The following is a 20,397-nucleotide window of genomic DNA, read 5'->3' as shown; positions in this document are numbered from 1 at the left end:
GATGTTCTTTTGAACAGCTCACTCTCAGACAGCAGCACTGTGCTGTCTGAACGTAAGCTGCAGTGAGAAAGTCACCCTCCCTCCCACCCCTGCAGCTGACAGAAGTTGATTTTTACCTTCATTTCTTCAATCCCTGCCGACTGCAGAGTGGAAGGGGCGTGGTCTACCCGTATCTGGGCGTGGCTCAGCTGGACCTGGGGGCGGAGTTTTACGTCAATTTTTTGAGGATGGCCTGAATAGCCACCCTACCTGCCCCCTGAACTGTGACCTCCACAGCATTTCACTCCCTTAACAGTGTTATCCATAACGCGCTGCCCCTTTAAAGCTGACCAGCATCAGTGAAGAAGAATGGCTGGGTTGTTATGTAAACCGGGAGTAAAACTGTGTGTATGTGGAGACTAAGGTCCTGAGAGCTTCTATTGGCTGATAAGGTACATGTGACCATGTGTATGGCAGTTGGGATATGAAGAGAAAGGCTTGAATTGGCTAATGCAGGTCATTTTTTGGGAATATCTCAGGAACGGTACGTCCTAGAGAGCTGTTACCCCCACAAGATTTCTTTCCAGGTAGCAAGGGATGTGTATACCAAGTTTCGTTAAAATCGATGCTTGCGTTTTTGCGTGATCGCGGAACATACATACACACATACATACATATATACATCCTTCTTTATATATATATATATATAGAGAGAGAGAGAGAGAGAGAGAGAGAGAGAGATTCAACAAAAATGAAGCCAAAATGGAAAAGCTGTTTGTGAAAAACTAAGTACACCCCATGAATCAGGAGCTTATAGAACCACCTTTAGCAGCAATAACTTGAAGTAATCATGTTCTGTATGTATCAGTCTTTCACATCATGATGAGGGAATTGTGCCCCACTCTTCTGTACAATGTTGCTTAGTTCATGAATGTTTGTGAGCTTTCTTTTATGCACAGCTCTCTTAAGGTCCTGCCACAGCATTTCAGTTGGGTTGAGGGTTCTTTTCTTTTTCAGTCATTCTTTCCTAGATTTGCTGCTGTTATTGGAATGATTGTCCTTGTGCATGACCCAGTTTCGGACAGGGTTTAGCTGTTAGATAGATGGCCTCACATTTAACTCTAGAATACTTTGGTATGCAGAGGATTTCATGGTCAACTCAATGGATGCAATGTCCTGTGGCTGCAAAACAGGCACAAATTAGCACCCTTCCACTGCCGTGTGTCAGGAGTTTACCTAGCTAACATACGGTTTATGGCTGTGCTGGGGTTGTTGACATGACCAGTCAAGCCCAGGCGGTCTATATATCCATGAAAATCAGGTTCCTGGCAAAATTTCAAATACCAAAGCGTAGGTGAGGGATTTAAGACTGCTACTCAGTGATTGAGATTGTGTGTAATTTTGCTCCCTGGTTCCTTTGTTTTGCGTTCCTCACTACTACTGCATTTGAATTCCTGGTATTTGACGTTGGTTGTTTTCTGGATTAGCCTCTTGTCTGCTGTTGGCTTCTTCTGATTCTCAAGGTTTTCTGACTGCAGCTTGTTTGGATTAACTCCTTGTTCACTGTTTTGGTATTATCCTGCTTGTCTATTATTATTTGCACCCCTGGTAATTCTGATATGTCTGCTTCTAGCTAACTCGCTCCGGTTTACAGCTACCTTACTCTGCAGATGTAACCTGGGTCCCTAGCAGCCAAGTCCATCCAGCCTCACAGAGGGCTCTGATGAAGGACCTAGAGATAGTCTTAGCTTCCTACCAGCTAGAATAGTTAAAGGGGTTGTCTCATTTCATCAAATGGCATTTATCATGTAGAGAAGATTAATACAAGGCACTTATTAATGTATTGATTGTCTATATTGCCTCCTTTGCTGGCTTGATTCACTTTTCAATCTCATTATAAACTAAAAGTTTCCAGTGTAAGGTTTAGTCTTGTCAGGCAGCCCCATGACAGACAGTCCCACCTGGTCCGGGCCTAAACACAGTGAATGGCATCGTATGTGTTTAGATGGCCTGGCATCCCCTTGCAGTTTGGTGCCCGTCCCAACTGCCCCTACACCCTACACACACTCTACACCACTCCTTGCTCAATCTTTTATAATTGTACTGTTATGAACTTAAACATGTAACATGCTGAGGCCTGCAGACCCTTATAAGGCCTTACTGGAAAAAAATAAGGGTATACGTAATTTTTCAGGCACAGCTTCTGCACTTTGGCCTACTTTTGTTGTTCATCTGAGGTTGTAGTTGCCTAATTTTAAGACTTTCTAAGGATCAGATGTTTTTTATTATGTCCTGATACACAAAACCCTACAGTTCAGGTGTACTTTGTTTTTCTCATGACTGTAGCTCATCCCTATTCATTTCAATGTAATGAAGTTTGGTGCTATTCCTGGAATAATACAGTCATGCTTTTATAATTCTGAACAACCTTCTTAAGCTCATACCATCAGTGGTAGTATCATTCTTCCTTCTATCATATACCCCAGATCTCTAGTGCTATTAACTCCTTACTAAGCACTCATAGAACTTTTTCCAGCAGTTACTAAAGGGACTTAAGCTAGGTCACTGCCTTTCTATGGCAGCCCAATCAAAAGGTGTCAGGCAATTATTGACAACAAACCAGACATTCGCGATAATTGCCAGCTCATCGGCGGAGATGAGGGTTGCATTTACATTTAGCAATCATCTCCGCTGTATGGAGACAAGCTGTCGATACAGCAATTGCTTGTCCCCATAGAAGATCATTGTTCCTTGTCAGCAGATTGCTGTTTAGACAACATGATCTGCTGCATACAGTAGGAACAATGATTTTTGATGCTGGCAGAACAACGTGATCACCAGATGAATAAACGTTTGCTCGCTCTTCAGGTGATCACCAGTACTTTTTACACAGGTCAATTATCAGGTGCCAGGAATTCTACAAATGCTCATCCCTGATAATTGGTCTGATTATCCATGTAAAAGGACCTTAAATGCTGCACGAGCATCCTGTGTAATGACACATGGACTACCACTTTTTTTTAACCAGGATCAGAGGAACCTCTGATCCTGTCCAATTATTTATTTTACTTACTTCAACATATATTATCAGCACTTGCTGTCTCCAGTGGAGCTCACAATCTAAATTCCCTATCAGTATGCCTAAGATGCAGCTATTAATAGTAATTGTGGCAACTAAGTGGTTTCAGTAGGTGGGGTCACCCCATCAGCCACCCCATGACACGATCACAGGGTGTCGATTGTTGCTATGGTGGCCTGAGACCTAACAAGGACCTCCAGGTCTGCTACTTAGAGAAGCCTATTAGGCCCTAGAGGCAGGGCCTTATAGGCTGTCAGGGTAAAGTGACAAAAAAAATAACTAAAAAATGGTTGTCTTTTTATTCCTAAACCTAAAAATCTGAATGAAAAGCAACCAAAAAGTCATAATCTACTCCAAAATGGTACCAATGAAAACTAAAACTAGACCTGCAAAACACAAGCCCTTGCACATCTCTGTTAATGGAAAAATAAAAAAAGCAATAGCTCTTGGAAAAAAAAAAGATTGGTCATTAGGGCCAAAAATAGGTCGTAAGTAATTAATAAAGCATAGTTTCACTAAAAACCCGAGATTTCACGTTTACTGCAGTTAATCCTAATATTGCGCTTCTCCATGTCACATTCCTAGGTGTTCAATCAGCTGAGACCTAATACGAGGTTTGAAGTACCCTTACACTGTAGAGTTATTATAGCTGCCATCATACCTGCTGAGATATTGAAGGAGGAAACATTGACAACCGTCGATTTCTTTCCTTGACACGGTAGTGACTTTGCAGGGGGTAATGTTTTCTCTCACTTTTTTGTTGGTTAGGGAAAGAGATTCACTGGTTTCGTCCATGTTCCTGTCAGACACAGGGTGAGTGGAAACAGTCCTTATTGGACAGTCCCTGCAAACAGCAGCACAGATCTAAGGTTCCAAGACTCTGATGGGCATTATATCGGGCAAGTAGGAAAGGGAATCTGTCACCACCCTAGACCATTTCTAACTGTTTATACGGGGATGTAGCTCTGCTATAGCCCTTTTCAAATATACCTTTATGTTGAGAACAATGTTCACTATCCCCCCAAATATGGTTAATAATTAGGTTGAAAAGAGCCCAAGGGGCTGTATTTAAAGGGCTTCTGTGTTGGTCCCATGTTCATATGGGCCTGCATTCCTGAGAAAAATGATGTTTTAATATATGCAGATGAGCCTCTAGGTGCAATGGGCTCAGCTCTCTCTGCAATGGCAATGTCCTTGTTGCTCCTAGAGGCTCATTTGCATATATTAAAACATCATTTTTCTCAGCAATGTGGGCACATATGAACATGGGACCAACACAGATGCTGTGCTGGAGCCCATCAGCACCCATCAGCAGTAAGCCTCCCTCCTCTCCTCTTCTCTTAGCTGTGGCAGTGTTACCATGCTGCCGCTCCAAATCTCATGCAGGCTGACGGTGCATGCGCAGTTCACCTAATGAAGCTGCTGCCAGCAGAAGATAACAGACCACTTTTTTGGAGCGGCTGCATGATGACACCACTGCAGCAACTCACTAGTATTCTAGCAGTGTAGTTTGTTACACTCTAACTCAGTTGCATCCACACATTGTGAACATTTTCATTATGGGTCTGATTGAAGGATATTGGGATCTGCACACCTTAAATGGGGTGGGTGCTCATAGAGGATCAAGATAATTATAGGTAGTTATCTATGGCACACCACACGTTGTGATATTTGAAGATAGTAATTTTAATTCATTCATTTATGTGCTTTTTCTTTACAACATTTTGTGTCATTCCACATCCAGTATTACATACTGGGCATACCATAGGGTCATATACAGAAGTCCCGACGTTTCGGTCAGTTGTGACCTTTATCAAGGGATCTGCGGCCCATGCATCTGTTTGAGGAGCTGGATGTGACCCTATGTTATGCCTAATATGTAATACTGGATGTGGAACACTTGCAGCGTTTTGGTGTCCGTCTGACGAAACTGAGCCAAACACACCTGACACACAATTTAAGTCAATGGGGATGGATCCGTTTTGACACAATCTGGCACAATAGAAAACGGATCCGTCTTGGCTATGTTAAAGATAATACAAACGGATCCGTTCTGAACGGATGCAGATGGTTGTATTATCTGACTGGATCCCTCTGTGCAGATCCATGACAGATCAGCACCAAACGCGAGTGTAAAAGTAGCCTTAAACTAGCTGTCTGTACTATCTGTGTCTGTTGACTCTGCAGTGTACTTCTGTGGAATGTAGCTTCACAATGGTCTTCTGGCTCCTGTGTGTAAGAGCTAACAGCAGAGATAGAGAGATGACAGGGCAGAGAGGGGACAGAGGCTTAAAGAGGACCTTTCATTACAATAAAAAATCTAAACTAAGTATACAGACATGGAGAGCGGCGCCCAGGGATCTCTCTGCACTTACTATTATCTCTGGGTGCCGTTCCGCTCTCCCGGTATAGGCTCTGGTATCTTCAGATTTTCGGCTCAACCGAGAGGAGCCTGCTCTTGTTCTCCTGGGCGTCTCCTTCTCCCTGGCCAATCGCAGCTCTCAGCTCATAGCCTGGGAGAAAAAAAACTCTCAGGCTATGAGCTGAGTGCTGCGATTGGCCAGCGCTACAGCATGGGAGAAGGAGACGCCCAGGAGAACAAGAGCAGTCTCCTCCCTGTTGAGCCGAAAATCTGAAGATACAAGAGCCTGTACCGGGAGAGTGGAGCGGCGCCCAGGGATAATAGTAAGTGCAGGGAGATCCCTGGGCGCCACTCTCCAAGTCTGTATACTTAGTTTAGATTTTTTTTATTGTAATGAAAGGTCCTCTTTAAGTTTCATCACAGAGGAGAACATGGAGAGCCTACAGTGTAATGGGATAGCAGCTGTGTCACTATTCTATCATGGCTGCCTTCAGAAGACACAGACCAGTGCAGTGTGGTGAGACTTCGCACATGCGGTCTCTGCAAAGCTAGGCATGACGGGAAATGTAGGATTCATTATGAAAACCATATCTAACAGGGAAGGTATGAAATTGGCTGACAACCCACACATTACAAATCAAATAAAACAAGTATACTCAAGAGTCTCTATCTCATGTTTTAATAATGGCCTATCTTGCACTATATAGGCAAAGAAGAAAAAAATCCAGCCTCACAAGCGTTTCCATGGTGTATGGTTAGCTTTATTTTGAGAGGTTTACACTGTGCAACTACGTTCCTTGTCTCAGAGGTTATTCTAAAAAAATATGAGCAGCAGAGATGCCGTTTGGTGCCAGTCTATTGTGTGAGCCCGATTTTCTATAATCTCTCAAAGGCCTTGTTGCCAATATTTCAGAAGAACCTGTGGAAAGAGGACAGTGCAAGACTCTGGAAGAGCTTGGTGCCTTTACTAAGTCAATCATTCCTAAATTGTATTATATTTTAAATGAGAAATCCTCAGCTTGCAGTAATCCCTGTCACATTTTATTGTGCCTTTGTTATAGTCTCGGGTGCTTTTTGCATTCTAAAACCTAAGTTGGACATAAATATAGGATCTAAAGAGTCTGGAGGACTTTAATAGCATTAGAAAATGGCAAGGGTTAACCTTCCTCCATAACCCACTTGCACAATATCCTCAGCCTTGTTTGGCACATCAAGCAAAGTTAGAAAGCCATAGGGCAACAGACGTTGAATCCTTTGATTAAGACTTGGATGGACTGTCAAATTGCAGTGCCATATAAATTCCACATAGTTTTCCATCACTATATCCAACTACTTCTAGCAAATACACACTGAAGATCTGTAAACGCGCATGGGACTTTATCTGCTCCATTTACATAATGATAAATATCATTTTCATTTATTTTAAGGGCACAGCCACACAGCCACTCTCAGGAGTGGATCATAAAACGATAGAAAGGACAGATCCTGGTTTTAGTTTCCAAAATAGCATCAAGATATCTGAACGTGTGGCTGTACCCTAAGCAAATCATTTTGATTGTTTGGTGATAGTTTGTCCATCACCTTAATTTTGCCCACTAAGGGGTCTCTGAGTTTTGAGAAACTTTTGATATGTCATAAAGACATATCTAAAATGTGATGGGTGGGGGTCTGAGTGCTGAGACCACACCAAATTCGTTAATGAGGAGAGAAAAGCACTTGCAAATCACTCTCGCTATCCTCACTGCAAGAGTCACATCCAAGACCGGTCCATAGACTTTATATTGAGTCGGTCTTGCTTCTGTTTGGTGCCGCTTTATATAACAAAAATATCATCCATGAAGTGTGACCAAAAGACCATATCAACCAATCACCTGTATATTGTGTAAAGGATTCTGCAAAGACCTCTTATTCCAAAAACCCAGAAACAAGTTGGCATATGATGGGGCACATAAACTCCCCATCATGGTGCCCCTGAGCTGGTGATAGTAGCAATTGACAAATTGACAAATTTTAGCAGTGTTGTCACCCCTCACTACTGCCCTCAATCCCCATTCATGCAGTATCGATGAGTATACGGATAGATACTAGCCGCCAATTCTTTTCCACGGTGACCCCATCAATGTGAGATAGTAAGTCCCCTTTGTCCCATAAGTAAAATGCCAGAGTCCGTACAAAAGGGGCTATGATCTTGTATACACACCCGCATTGGGCATCCCCTCAATATTACCATCGCCTGGTCTATTTTAGGCAGACAACAGAAAGTGGCTGTAACTGGATTTTTTCAGGAGAAGAAAAGGTGTATACGTATATCCTTGTGCTGTCCGCATCTGTATGTCTGTTCCACAAAAGATAGAGCATGTCCTATACTTTGCCACAAAATGCAGACCCGTTGAAGTCAATGGGTCTACAATAAAATACGAACACCACACAGACCGCATCAGTATTTTGCGGATCTGCAGTTTGCAGACCACAAAATGGATACAGTTGTGTAAATGCACCCTTAATGAGAGAGGGTTCTTGTGTGTGGGTCCCGGAAACACAAGAGAGCTTTTGCCCACACAAATACACTTGCCTTCCATACACAGTACACAATTGTAGCCAGGCAATTCTAGCATACCCTGAAAGTGCAAACCGCTGCTCCCCCAATAAGTGTGCCAGCTACTGCCCCAAAACACTGCCAGCCACAGTGTTACCTAAAACAAGACCAGCTACAGTACACAGCCCTTGTGTAGTTTAAAGGGGGTTTCCAATACTTCAATAGTGTTGACCTATCCTCAAGATAGGTCATCAGTATCTGAACTGTGGGGGTCCAACACCCGGGACCCCCACCAATCAGCTGTTCGAGAAGGCAACCATCTGTCAGCTTTTTCTAGGCCAGTGACAACACTTACATAGGTCACATGGACTAGGCGCAGCTCAGCCCCATAGAAGTGAATGGGGCTGAGTGCGATACCAAGTACGGTCGCTGTACTATGTACAATGCTGTGCTTAGTATGCACTGAGAAGACCATGCCACCCACAGGAGCACCTGTGCCTTCTCAAACAGCTGATTGTCAGGGGTCCTGGGAGTCAGACCCCCATCGATCAGATACTGAAGACCTATCCAGAGCATAGGTCATCACTAGAAGAATCCTAGAAAATCCCTTTAAAGGTTTATTTACATTTCAGACATTGGGGGCATATCGCTAGAATACGCCCCCAATGTCTGATAGGTGCCACTTCTGGGACCCACTACTATACTTAGAAAGGAGCCCACAAAGTCCCGGAGGGCGCACTGCGCATGTCCAGCTGCCCTCCATTCATTCCTATGGGAGCATGCTGCTCGGCTATTTTCAGAAGTATCATTGAAATTAATGGGAGGCACACTGCGCAAGCGTGGCCACCGCTCCAATCACCTCTATGGGGTGATGGAAGTAGCAGAGCCAGCTCTCTGCTATTTTCGCCACTATCATAGGAATGATTGGAGAGCGGCCGTGCATGGGGGGGGGGGGCACATGATCAAAACTTTTAAATATTAAAGGTTTAAAGGGAACCTGTTACCGGGATTTTGTGTATAGAGCTGAGGACATGGGTTGCTAGATGGCCGCTAGCACATCCGCAATATCCAGTCCCCATAGCTCTGTGTGCTTTCATTGTCTAAAAAAAACGATTTGATACATATGCAAATTAACCTGAGATGTGTCCTGTACGTGAGATGAGTCATGGACAGGACTCATCTCAGGTTAATTTGCATATGTATCAAATCTGGGTTTCTTACACAATAAAAGCACACAGAGTTATGGGGACTGGATATTGCGGATGTGCTAGCGGCCATCTAGCCACCCATGTCCTCAGCTCTATACACTAAATCCCAGTGACAGGTTCCCTTTAAATAAGGTTTAGTAGGGAAGTGTTCTCATTAAGAAGCTAAACAAGAACAATGGGATACAATCTGAAATTACTATAGCAGGAGATCTACAGTAAGTGAATATAAACCTGCCTGGAATTAGCATATGTTTTTCCTATGATTAAAAAAATCTAAATATATATACAGGTATAGAGGTACTGTAGACTAGATGGTCTTTTTCTGCCTTCAATCTGCTATGTTTCTATAACAACATCACCACCACCCACACAAAGTGTGCATTGAGATTAGACTGAACGCCACTTATATAATGGCTACAATACTGTATATTGCACATTCTACATACACCTGAAGATCTGAGCTGCTGTCCATATATGAAAAGGTATTTATATGGAAAACTTACAGTAGATAATTCACAGTACACAATTTTTTTTTACAGTATCCGATCCTTATTGCCTGATGACATCTCCTGATTTATGGCTGCTTTAACCCTCTGATGTACATGTACGGCGCTGAGAGCTGTGACCTAAGGACCAGCGGCATACTGCTACGGCTCGCTGTTCCTGCACTGACAGCCAGGCCCCTGCTGCATACACTGGCATCAATGAAAATACCAATGCTGGTGTATTAACCCCTTGTATGCTGTGGTCAAAGCTGACTGTGGCATGCAAGGGCTCCCTCCCCGTCCCCATCGGGTCCCCGTGCTGCAGTGAAAGGAATCTGATGGCTGGAAAGGCAGCCCGATACCTTCCATAGGCATCGGGGCTTGCCTTATACGGGAGCCTGTGAGATCCAGCCTCTTAGGCTGGGTCTGCTAGGCTCTCTGGCAGTGTAAAAGCTGACAGGCAATGCATTACAGTACAGATGTATTGTAATGCATTGCAGAAGGGGATCAGCCCGCCAGAAGTTGAGGTCCAACAGTGGGACAAAAAATAGTAAAAAAAAAAAAAAAAAATGTGTTTTTCATAATAAAAAGAAATAGAAAGTTTTAAGTAAAAAAAAGCACCTTTCCCATAATAAAACACATATAAAATAGTAAAACAAAAAAAGAAAAACAGACATATTGGGTATTGCTGCATCTGTAACAACCGGCTCTATAAAAAATATCAAATGATCCACCCCCTCACCTGAATGCCGTGAAAAAAAAAACTGACATTTTTGTCATCTTACATCATAAAAGTGAAATACCAAGCGATCAAATAGTTATAAATACCCCTAAATAGTACCAATCAAACCGTCACCCCGCAAAAAATGAGCCCCTACCTAAGACAATCGCCTCAAAAAATAAAACAAAAACATGGCTTTCAAAATATGGAGACATAAAAACATGATTTTTTTTCAAAAATGCTTTTATTGTGTAAAACCAAAATAAATTAAAAAAACAGACACAGGTGAAACTCCAAAAATTAGAATATCGTGCAAAAGTCCATTTATTTCAGTAAGGCTACATGAACACAACCGTTAAATTTTTTCCGGTCCGCAAACCACGGATCCGCAAAAAACAGAAGCCGTCCGCGTGCCTTCCGCAATTTGCGGAACGGAACGAGCGGCCCATTTAAAATTTGAATTTTGTGAAAAGGTTCAATATTCTAGGCTCAAAGTGTCACACTCTAGTCAGCTAATTATCCATACCCCCTGAGCAAAGGAGACCTAAGATTGTGACTTTGGGGTTTCATAAGCTGAAAGCCAGTAATCATCCAAATTATAACAAAGGCTTGAAATATCTCGCTTTGCATGTAATGAGTCTCTCATATGTTAGTTTCAACTTTTAAGTTGCATTACTGAAATAAATGAACTTTTGCATGATATTCTAATTTATCGAGTTTCACCTGTATTAGGTATCACTGCGTCCATAACAACCTGCCCAATAAAAGTATTGCATGGTCTACTCTGTCACCTGAACACCGTAAAAAATTTAAATAAATGCATGTGCCGAAACAACCATTTTTGTCACCTTACCTTACATCACAAAAAGTTTAATACCAAGCAATTAAATAATCATACAGTATGTGCCCCAAAGTAGTACCAATCAAACTATCACCTCATCCCACACAATCGCCAGAAAAAATATATATGGCTTTCAGAATATGGAGACACTAAAACATGATTTATATTTTTTTCAAAAATGCTTTTATTGTGTAAAACTAAAATAAACAAAGAAAAATAGATATATTAGGTATTGCTGCATCCAAAATAACCGGCTCTATAATATCACAATATCACATGATCTACCCCTAAGGTGAATGGCGCCAAAAAAAATGAAAAATTTAGCTCCTACACAAGACGATTGGCAGAAAAAAAATGCATGTTTCAGAAAATGGAAAATATTAAAAAAACATGATTTTTTTTAAAATTGTTTGTTATGTAAAACGGAAACAAAATAAAAGAAAGTATTCATATTTGGTATTTTTGCGTCTGTATCAATCGGCTCTATAAAAATAGCACATGATCTAATCTGTTAGGTGAACATTGTAAAAAACGAAAAATAAAAACGGTGCCAGAAAAGCCATTTTGTGTTAGGGCTCTTTCACACTTGCGTTCTTCTGTTCCGGCATAGAGTTCCGTCATCGGGGCTCTATGCCGGAAGAATCCTGATCAGGATTATCCCCATGCATTCTGAATGGAGAGAAATCCGTTCAGGATGCATCAGGATGTCTTCAGTTCCGGAACGGAACGTTTTTTGGCCAGAGAAAATACCGCAGCATGCTGCACTTTTTGCTCCGGCCAAAAATCCTGAACACTTGCCGCATTGAAAGGCATTAATCCGGATCCGGCCTTAAGCTAAACATCATTTCGGCGCATTGCCGGATTCGACTTTTTATGAATGGTTACCATGGCTGCCGGGACGCTAAAGTCCTGGCAGCCATTGTAAAGTGTAGTGGGGAGCGGGGGAGCAGTATACTTACCGTCCGTGCGGCTCCCGGGGCGCTCCAGAGTGACGTCAGGGCGCCCCACGCGCATGGATGGCGTGATCGCATGGATACGTCATCCATGCGCATGGGGTGCCCTGACGTCATTCTGGAGCGCCCCGGGAGCCGCACGGACGGTAAGTATACTGCTCTACTATGGCAACCAGGACTTTAATAGCGTCCTGGCTGCCATAGTAACACTGAACGCATTTTGAAGACGGATCCGTCTTCAAATGCTTTCAGTTCACTTGCGTTTTTCCGGATCCGGCGTGTAATTCCGGCAAATGGAGAACACGACTGATCTGGACAACGCAAGTGTGAAAGAGCCCTTACCTTATCTCACAAAAAGCGTAATATAAAGCAATCAAAAATCATATGTACCCCAAAATCGTACCAACAAAACTGTAATCTTATCCCGTAGTTTCCAAAATGGGGTCACTTTTTGGGAGTTTCTACTGTAAGGGTGTATCAGGGGGTCTTCAAATGCGACATGGCAATTTAAAATTATCCCATTGAAATCTGCCCTCCAAAAACCAAATATTGCTCCTTCCCTTCTGCGCCCTACCGTGTACCCATACAGCAGTTTAGGGCCACATATGGGGTGGGTCTGTAAACTGCCGAATCAGGGTAATAGATATTGAGTTTTGTTTGGCTGTTAACCCTTGCTGTGTTACAGGAAAAAAATTGATTAAAGTGGAAAATCTGCCAATAAAGTGAAATTTTTAGATTTAATCTCCATTTTCCTTTAATTCTTGTGGAACACCTAGAAGGGTTAACAAAGTTTGTAAAATCAGTTATGAATACCTTGATGGGTGTAGTTTCTACAACAGGGCTATTTATGGGGGTTTCTATTATGTAAGCCCCACAAAGTGACTTCATACCTGAACTGGTCCTTAAAAAAGTGGGTTTTGCAAATGTGCTTAAAAATTTTAAGATTTGCTTCTAAAATTCTAAGCCTTCTAACGTCCTAAAAAAAAATATATATATATTTAGAAAATGATGCCAACATAAAGTAGACATATGGGAAATGTAAATAAATATTTTATGAAGTATCACTGTCTGTTTTAAAAGCAGAGAAATTTAAATTTGGAAATTCGGGAAATTTTCCAAATTTTGGGTAAATCTGGCATTTTTTAAAATAAATAAAAATTAAATATGTTGACTCAAATTTACCACTATCATGAGCGTTCCAAAGTCATTACCACATAAAGTGAGACATGTCAAATTTCACATGGATCCAGAACTCTGCCCATTCATTGCTCTGCTAGATTGCTATGTACTTTTTCAGGCGGTGTGTCCTTTCTGTTGCAGCTCTGTCCCTGTAAGCTCCCCTTCTCCTCTATGTGATCCTGCTATCTTCTCTCTGTCCTCCCGACAAGTTTGAGGACCTTTCCCACTCACCCAATCAGTGGCCGCAGCTGTGTCACGTGTCAGTGGGAAAGGTCCTCAAACTTGTCGGGAGCCCAGAGAGAAGATACCACCATTTCAAACCCCCCCACCCTTGGTTCAGCGTCTCTGCGCCCTAAGGCAGCCGCTTGGTCTGCCTTATTATAGCGCCAGGTCATTTTTAGTAATGAAATTCATAAGCTCAGACCCTCACATCTAATAGACACCAGAAAACGATGTTGAAGGGGTTTTTCCAGGGGAGTACTTTTTTTTTCTTTTTTTAACAAATAATCATTATTCACCTTACGGCAGTGGCATATCAGCAATAGAGGCTGTCCAAGCCACTGCCATGGGACCTGAGGGGAGGGCCCGCACAGAACTTGCTCTTCACTTCCCCGCCTGAAAACACTGCATTTCCATTGCAGCTGCCACTAGGGGGAAAGACATTATTACAATGCAAAGCCATTACTACAGTTTCCATGGTAGTTGTATTAATTCCTATTCTCTGAGCTCCCCCTAGTGGTGGCTAAAGCCAAAGCTTTGTAATAGAAGAAAATCAGAAGATTTTTTCCAATGTATTTTTGCCAATTTTCTCATTCACATTGAGAAATATGGTGTTCAGAATGAGCACCATATATTTGAAGCACCTGTTCCACTTTTTCGACGTAAAAGTTGGATAACGTGGGTGAGGCCAAAGGCAACTTTTTAAATGACATTTTATTACATTTTGCATTTAAGTAAAATTCCTTCCACTTAAGTGGAAAAAAAAATGTTAATTCATCAGAAATCGGAAGTGCTATTCATGTTCTGCATTGCTTGGGAGGGACTGATGTACATTGGGAAACTAGGTGCAGGGGGCCCATACTAAGTTTTGCTATGGGATCCTACGAGATCTGTGTACACCCCTGCCCCAACACTGCTCTGTTCCACACTTCTCTCCACTTCCTGGTTCCAGCTCGACATGCAGGAAATGCCTTGGACTGCCCATTCAGCCAATCACTAGCCCCTGCAATCAGGGCAGCTTTATCCATTGGGCGAATGATGCATTTGCAATAGGCCTTCTTCTGCCATTTTATGTGACAGTGACATTACAGTCATATCACATAAAACGGGCACTAAACCGTTGACTGGGCCCCTCACACCGCTGCTGACGCAACTACACAGTATATCATGTGGTCACATAGCTGACCTGTCACCCAGAGACCCCTTTTTTGTCTTCCAAGCCCTGCCCCACGGCCTGCTTCTTGCTGCCACTGCACAGTTCAGTAAATTACTGCCGCTCGTGCAGTGAGTGCGGACAAAGCAGTGGCGGGTTCACAGGAGAGAGACCCTCACCAAAGCTCAAGCAGCAGGCCACAGAAAAGGAAGATGAAGCTCCGCAGCGGAACACAGCAGGGCTGTACCATGGACAGACACAAGAGGAATGGTACATCCAGACAAAAGGCGGGACACAGTACAGGACACATAAGAAAACAATGAACAGGACACTGCCTTACCCCCATCCTTACATTTCCCCAATAAGGCAGGCTTACCCAATCATTAAAAGGTTTTTTTGTCCCTTCAATCTGTTGGAAAACTACATTTCCCAGCATGTCCTGATCTGCAGATGTTCAGGATCTGCTGGTAGCGGAGTTTTTCTTAGGATAAGTTCTGTTCCGGAAGGGCCGAGGCATGTCTGGCTTTCAACTGTATCTGCAGTTGTGGCACAAGGGAGAGGGACACAAGGGGGTATAACTATAGTAAGGGGCACAAAGGAGGCTTGGTGGGGATTAGGCACGTATTATTAAGCATTAGGGCTCATGCACACGACCGCTGGATGTTTTATGGACCGCAAGACACGGATACCAGCTGTGTGCATTCCGCATTTTGTGTAATGAAACGTCCGGCCTATAATAGAACAGTCTTATCCTTGTCCGTAATGCGGACAATAATAGGACATGTTCTATTTGTTTGCAGAACAGCCATGCGGACATGGACAAGGAGTCATTTCCGTGTTTTTGTGGTCCCGTTGAAGTGAATGGTTCTGCGCTCAGGCCACAAAAAGAATTGACAACAATATGTTTGTGCACATGAACCCTTAGGCAGAGTCAGAGGCATGGCTTAGTGGAGAAAAATCTTCTGTGGTGCACGTAGCATTCGCTGGATCCCATTCTAATCAATGGGGTGCGCTGGTAAACAGCTGTGTCCGGCTGGGCTGGATCTGGTGAACTGAAGAACTGCTCCATCAGGTAAACACAGGTGTGAATCAGCCCTTACCTACTGGGCCTATTTGCAGATCCACAGGTCGCACATATGGTATGTCTACCCATTGCTCTGTAGTCAAGCTACCTATAGATAATTCCGCCGATACAGCCATAGTCTTTATATGTACAGTAACACCACTTTTTTTTTAATTGTAGCATGACGTTTATGTTGTAAAAGTTTTGGATTTTTTTCTCTGTTTAATAAACAATGGCCGTTCACTAATGGTTTCGATATGGGTTGCTTAAGTGACTCAACCATATATACTCAAGTAGATAAGGAACCCGACCCATTGAAAACATCTGTGCATGTGTATTCGAAAGCAATTATCGTAGAGCAAAAGTATATGTAAAGGAGATGCAAATCTTCACCTATGGAAAGTCTTAGACTACGGCTGTATAATCCCTTCTACAATAAATTGCCTTATGTCAGCATCCTGGTGGTTGAGGTTTAGCTGGTCATGGATATTTGTTTTTTGTTTTGTCCTACAGACCCAGTACCACATTGTGTACTATGTGTGACTCTGTTTTCTAGGATGTTCTATACACCATGATGTATCAGGTCATTTGTCCTAAATGCTGGGCTATGTTTTGGTGACTTGTCTAGGTTAATGTGATGAGTGTGTGGCAACCAACTCTGTACTTCAGTCCTGAGAAATGTGTGTCTTCTTGTATTGTTGGTGGAGTTCACCAGTTATTGGGTTAATGTCACAGCCCGTGTCCCGTGATATATGCTTTGTAAATGTGCTGGATCTGGATATGTTGTCACGTTCTTGTATCACTGGAGAGGTCTGACCTTTTCTAGCCAATAAAACAGGAAACCTGAGTAGTCACTGTCATGTCTGATGTATTGATCATTTTTATGTCACTGCCACATTAATGTAGGTGAATGTAACACATCAGCTGAGCAGCCAAGTTCTCCAGTAGATAAACAAGTTCTTTTTTGTCTCTGAATAATTCACTTAACATCAACATTTCACATTTTGGTATTCTGTTCTACCAGCAGAATGACATATTGAATGAGATCCGTCATGTGGCTGTGGTCTCAGGCAGATGCTGGAACAGAATACCATGTTTTCAACCGCTGATGTGAACGTACCCAACCTATTTCATCATTTAAAGTGACTATAAACATTAGACAAATGTCTTCTGGACCCACCCATTTTTATAAGGTCACTCGACTATATAAAGTCTCCTGTCTGAATTTCAACATGCCCAATTCTTTGTTCCACAGGAGAAAAGGGGTGCCTTCACATGCGGCAGATTCATTCACCTTAAAGGGGTTATCTGTCACGGCTGTGTCATGGTCTGGTGGTAGTGGACCATGACACTTTAGCCATGCCTGCTTGTTGCCAGTGGCAACGTGTAGTTTTTAGCATGTTTACACACTTCCCCTTTAAGGTTGTTGTCCATTTCCCCAATCTCCACCGTGACAGTCTATGTCCAACAAGGTGGCCCTCAAACTGGACAGATGGTAAGGTCCAGGATAGCAGCATAACTCCAGCTCCACAAGAAGCTGAAGTCCCACAAACCTCAGGCTCCAAGAACAAGTACTATAAGAGCCTACACCCAGCTCCACCTTGCTCACACTTTAACCCCATACCCACAAGAATGGGAAGGGACAACAACCTTAAAGGGGAAGTGTGTAAACATGCTAAAAACTACACGTTGCCACTGGCAACAAGCATGCTAAAGTATCACGGTCCACTACCACCAGACCATGACTCAGCCGTGACATTATCCAGCCCCCCCCCCCATGTGCCGGGCCCCTCACAGGGAATATACTTACCCCGCTCCCCGTGCCACTCCTGGTCCCCGCACAGCACTGCTGCTTCTCCCTGTACACAGATGAAAACATCCAGTGTCGGGGGGAGCAGCCAATGGCAGACCGGGACGAGCCTCCCTAGCATCATGGATAATTCTAGGGAGTGGCAAAGGGAGCGAGATAAGTATATTCCCTGTGAGGGGCCCGGCACATGGGGGGGGCTGTTTATGATATTTGATAATAACCCCTTTAATGAGGCTTGCAGAAATCCATTTGCTAGCTGCCCCCTCCAAATGAATGGAACTGATTTTCAGTCACAGAATTTTCTGCCACAACATCTGGGGTGTGAAGATACCCTAATACTGCCAGGGAGGTTAAAATGGGCTCTGCTGGCAACTTATTCCCCTGTTGCTGAGCCAGGTGTGCACATTTATGGAGGAGTCTGGAAGAATAGCTGCTGGCCACATTGCTATCCTCAATGTATGGTCAACTTTACAGAGACAATCTTGGGCACCTAATGGCCAGTTGAGATGCTCAGCATTGATCTGGGATAAACCCTCTTAAATATCACCTATTATCTGATATCCATTCAGTCCATTGATATTGATGTGGAGATTGGCTGGTTGAAGACAGGGATCTGCCTTCTCGAAGAGGGATTTAAAAGTTAAACTACCCTTATATAGCCCAGTGGATCATGAATTGACCCAAATATTGAAAGATATTGAATGCTTCCATTGTTCAGCGAAGTAGTTAATAGTATTTCATTACAAAGGGGTTTCCTGGCTAATGATATTGATGACCTTCCTCAGGATAGGTCATCAATATCAGATTGGTGGGAGTCCAACACCTGCCCCCTTCCCCACTGATCAGCTGTTACCAACAGCCCCCAGAGCTAGAACTACCACTGAGAATGGAGCCAGAAGCATAGCTCTTTTCACAGTGAGAGGCCAGGCAGAGTTACTGCAGCTCAACTCCCATTGGAGCTAGTTGTCCGATCCCCACTGATCTGTTCTTAAGAGAGGTCATCAATGAGTCACATCTATGTTTAAAGGGCTTCTGTCACTCCACTGTAGCGATTTCTCAATATATAGGGCTATTTGGTTCAGTAGTTATATTAAAAAAACTGACTTTTATAATATGCAAATTACCTCTCTAGCAGCAGGTAGGGCGGCTACCTGCTGCTAGCAGCCGCATCCTCCATTTATAATGACGCCCCCTCCTCATGTTGATTGACAGTGCCAGCGGACGCGCTCGTTCTCTGACTGGACCTGTCTGCGTTTTAAATCTCGCACCAGTCTTCAGTTGGCGCAGGCGCACTCAGAGGAGGACGCTCGCTCGGCCGCTCCATCCTCAGTGCGCCTGCGCCGGGTGTACATGTGACGTCATCGGCGCAGGCGCACTGAGGATGGAGCGGCCGAGCGAGCGTCCTCCACTGAGTGCACCTGCGCCAACTGAAGACCGGCGCGAGATTTCAAACGCAGACAGGGCCAGTCAGAGAACGAGCGCGTCCACTGGCCCTGTCAATCAACATGAGGAGGGGGCGTCATTATGAATGGAGGATGTGGCTGCTAGAGAGGTAATTTGCATATTATAAAAGTCAGTTTTTTTTATATAACTACTGAACCAAACTGAGTAATAGCCCTATATATTGAGAAATCGCAGGATAAGGATTTTAAGGAGACAAAAAAAAAATATGAGTTTAGTGGAGTGACAGAAGCCCTTTAACTGATCCGGCAGGCTATTCCAGCAGAATAGAACAAAAAGACCTTGTGGACTGAAAGCCAACTTGACCCAGATAGTAGTTTTTGAATAAAATTTAATTTTTAATCACCACTTGTTAAAAGACAAATCTAGTGAGCCAAACAGAAAAGAAATTAAAAATAAACTGTTTCCTGTCTCAATGGCTGGGGGGTGTATTTGGTTACTTTTGTTTCCATTAACCCTCAGCTGTCAGCCTGCCTCATTGAGCTAAGGCTACTTTCACACTAGCGTTTGATCGGATCCGTTCTGAACGGATCCGATCATATTAATGCAGATGGATGCTCCGTTCAGTACGGATCCGTCTGCATTAATAACTTAGAAAAAAATCTAAGTGTGAAAGCAGCCTGAGCGGATCCGTTCAGACTTTCAATGTAAAGTCAATGGGGGACGGATCCGCTTGAAGATTTAGCCATATGGTGACATCTTCAAGCGGATCCGTTCCCATTGACTTACATTGTAAGTCTGAATGGATCCGCTCGCCTCCGCACGGCCAGGCGGACAGCTGAACGCTGCAAGCAGCGTTCAGCTGTCCGCCTGTCCGTGCGGAGGCGAGCGGAGCGGAGGCTGAACGCCGCCAGACTGATGCAGTCTGAGCGGATCCGCTCCATTCAGACTGCATCAGGGCTGGACGGAGGCGTTCGGGTCCGCTCGTGAGCTCCTTCAAACGGAGCTCACGAGCGGACCGACGAGCGCAAGTGTGAAAGGAGCCTAAAAATCAGTGTTAGAGCTTGTTCACAAGACTGTGCCGTTTTTTGCGGATCCGCAAAAAACGGATGCCGCCCGTGTGCCTTCCGCAATTTGCGGAACAGGAGGCCCATTATAGAAATGCCTATTCTTGTCCGCAAAACAGGAATTTTTGCGGGGCCACGGAACAGAGCAACGGATGCGGACATGAATGGTTCCGTATACAGACCGTATGCGGAGCGCATAAAACGTCCCATATACGGAACGCAAAATACGTTCGCGTGAACAAGCCCTTATACTCAGTTTAATCAGTGGCAGTAATGCGCCAAATAACAATAGAGTGTGTAGGCATTTTTAGTCACTCATAGTAGCCAGAGCTGTAACTGGT

General features: G+C 43.6%; 1 protein-coding gene across 1 annotated transcript in view; it reads right to left on the bottom strand.

Annotated features, from left to right (window-relative positions):
- Window positions 1-1,035: 1,035 nt before the first annotated feature.
- LOC122920786 overlaps window positions 1,036-20,397 on the bottom strand; it is a 70,497-nt gene continuing 51,135 nt past the window's right edge. The window contains exon 2 of the mRNA XM_044270514.1: window positions 1,036-1,161. The gene's annotated coding sequence lies outside the window, so the exon portion shown is untranslated. The remainder of the gene's footprint in view (window positions 1,162-20,397) is intronic.

Source organism: Bufo gargarizans, chromosome 10, assembly GCF_014858855.1.
Source record: "Bufo gargarizans isolate SCDJY-AF-19 chromosome 10, ASM1485885v1, whole genome shotgun sequence".
NCBI classification, from domain to species: Eukaryota; Metazoa; Chordata; class Amphibia; order Anura; family Bufonidae; genus Bufo; species Bufo gargarizans.
This window is presented reverse-complemented; position numbering and strand designations above follow the sequence as displayed.